Source organism: Phoca vitulina, unplaced genomic scaffold (genome assembly GCF_004348235.1).
Source record: "Phoca vitulina isolate PV1807 unplaced genomic scaffold, GSC_HSeal_1.0 scaffold10, whole genome shotgun sequence".
NCBI lineage: Eukaryota > Metazoa > Chordata > Mammalia > Carnivora > Phocidae > Phoca > Phoca vitulina.
Window position 1 is genome coordinate 33,231,701 of NW_022589713.1, and position 2,682 is coordinate 33,234,382.

Genomic DNA, 2,682 nt, shown 5'->3' on the forward strand with positions numbered 1-2,682 from the left:
GGATCCTTTCAGGATGTATTTTTGAAGGTAGCATGGACAGAATTTGCTGATGAATTGGATGTAGATTGTAAAACAAAGAGAAAGGTCAGAAATAGGGAAGCTCTGAGGACAGGGATCTCTCTCTCTCTCTCTCTCTCTTTTTTTTAACATTTTTATTTATTTGAGAGAGAGAGATAGAGATAGAGAGAGAGAGAGAGAGAGAGCATGAGTGGGGAGGAGGAGCTAAGCAGGGAGCTCCACGCGGGGCTCCATCCCAGGACTCCAGGATCATGACGGGAGCCAGAGGCAGATGCTTAACAGACTGAGCCACCCAGGCGCCCGGGATTTTTCTCTTTTATTCAATGTCATATCCCAACCAACTAGACAGTGCCTAGTACTCAACAGACATTCTTTGTTGTTGTTGTTTTTTTTTTTCAGACATTCTTTGATTTAATGAAAAGGCAATTCTGATTCGTATTATACCCTTAATTTCTTAAATTCAATAAATAGTACACAGCAGTTAAGACATCTGCAGATAAATGAAGTATCACAGCAATCATAGTTTCAGCAGTTAAGCAGTGAAAACCTTTCCAATTCTTTCACGAAGTTAAAAGCAGACATTGCTGCATTCCTAGCCACCAGCTGCCAATGACCAGGACTAAAAAACAACTTTGATACTTTCTGTAACAGAAGAGAACTTTGTAACAAAATACTCAAACAAACAAAACCCAACAGGATATATACCTGAGTATATGCGAGTAGTCTATTGGAGAAAAGCATAGAGACCTAGAAAACGGGAATTCTGTCATCTATCCTCACCAAATCATTATAAAACACAATCAGGAAAATGAAAATATTAAAACATGGAGATTTAATGAGGTAAAATAAATTATGCAGACATTTAAGGCAATCTATGAAATGTTCTATTTTGGTCATATTCTAAAATTAAAAAGCAAATTTTATGCATTATATGTATAAAATATTGCACCATGTGAGAGGTATAGGTGGCTATATAGTTGATAATCTCAGGACATGCTAATTTGTAATCCTCCAGTACATGTTTTTGAGTTTTAGGGTAGCAGGGCCTGTTGATATCCTTGAGTGCTGCATAGAAACGATCCCCAGAACACACCCACTTTTTACTCAATAGCGATTTCTGGAGCCTGGAAGCCAATACCTGCTTTTGCCAATTTTCAGGGATGTTATTAAGTAATGTTCCTCAAAAAGGCATTTAGTAAAAGGATTTTCAGTTCTAGACATATGTATGTATCTTGACTTGCTCCTGTCCTCTGGGGTCTTACTGCACTGATTTCTTTCGGCTGCTTGAATTGTGCGGGACTCTGTGGGGGCTATCTTCAGCCCTTTGTAGGCTGGACACTTTTGCCACAAAAAGTGACAGCTCTAGGGTATGTCACACATAGAGTGACAGCTCGCGTATATAGGAGGGCTCTAGCAGCAGCAACAGCAATCAGTAAGAGGAGCTAGGGGTGGAGGTGGGGGAGATCTTGTAGAAGCTGAGTTTGCATAGCAGGCATAGCGGTTTTTGTTTTGTTTTTTAATGATTATTTGGGGTGAAGATTATAGGGGAACCTAATGTTCCCTTGAGTTACCCACAGCACTGCCACTGTTCCCATTGCCTTTGACTGGGCATTAATGCAGCTCCTACTCGCTCTGATAGCTCCTCCTCCTTTCACCTCTCTCCCCAATATCCCAGGCCTAAATGGCGTGGAGCTCCTGGCTACCCGTGAACGTTCTAGGCCAGGGCGAACCAAAACGCAGAAGGATATTCGTGTTGCAGCGTAGCGTAGGGAGTCTGGGTTAGCCTTTGCGAACTTTCCAGGATAGTGCGAAGTTTTCTCATCTTGGGTGCAGGTGGGCACCATGCGCCCGAGTTCTGGCTGGTATGTCAACAGGGTCAGTCCCAGTAGCGTACTTTGCGAACGCTTTGAGAGAAGTGTGAAGTCCAGGGCTGCCCTGGATGGGCGTAAAACGCCGCACCCAGTTTCGTCTTAGGGCAACTCCCACCCCCCAGCCAGCATTTCCCTTTAATGCGTGTGCCCGTCAAGGTCCCCGCGTCCCTTCCCTTCAGGTCGCCTCGCCAGCCTCTGTTTCCCTAACCTCTCCTGGTCCCTGCTTTCCCTTCTCCGTGGGACGGCCCTCGCCCACCCCCGCCGCTGCTCACTCGCGGGACTCGGCTGTCACTTTACTTTTCCGCGCCGCCTCCCCGCCCCCTCGCCAGGCCGACAGGGCAGCCCGCCCGTGCGCGCGCCCGCCCCCGCCCCCTCGCGGCCACGCGCCGGGAGGAGGCGGGGCGGAGCGGGCTTGGGGTGCAGGGAGGCGCGCGGCGCGGCACGGCCGACGTGGGGTTCGCGCTCTCGCGGTCTCTCCCGGGCGGGCACGCGCACTCGCGGGCGCGCGCGCGGACGGCCGGGCGGCGGCAGCGTCTCACGGAGGCGGTGGCTTCACTTTCCAGGACTCAGGGGCGGCCACAGCAGCAGCCGCGGGCAGCAGCCTCGGGAGCCGGAGCTGGAACGGCCGCGGGCGGCGGTGGCGGCGCTGAGGGTGAGTCCGGGCGGGCGCGAGCCCGGCGGGGACAGGCGTGGCCGGGCGGCCGGGTGCGTGGTGCGCGGGTCCGGCTTTCGGTGACTAGACGGTCTGCGGGGACACCCCGTCCTCGGGGCCTCCCAGACCCCCCCCCCCCCC

General features: G+C 51.5%; 1 protein-coding gene across 1 annotated transcript in view; it reads left to right on the forward strand.

Annotated features, from left to right (window-relative positions):
* Positions 1–2,393: 2,393 nt before the first annotated feature.
* The window catches only part of UBE2E2 (ubiquitin conjugating enzyme E2 E2), a 369,519-nt gene continuing 369,230 nt past the window's right edge, over positions 2,394–2,682 (forward strand). Inside the window, exon 1 of the mRNA XM_032408792.1 lies at positions 2,394–2,541. The gene's annotated coding sequence lies outside the window, so the exon portion shown is untranslated. The remainder of the gene's footprint in view (positions 2,542–2,682) is intronic.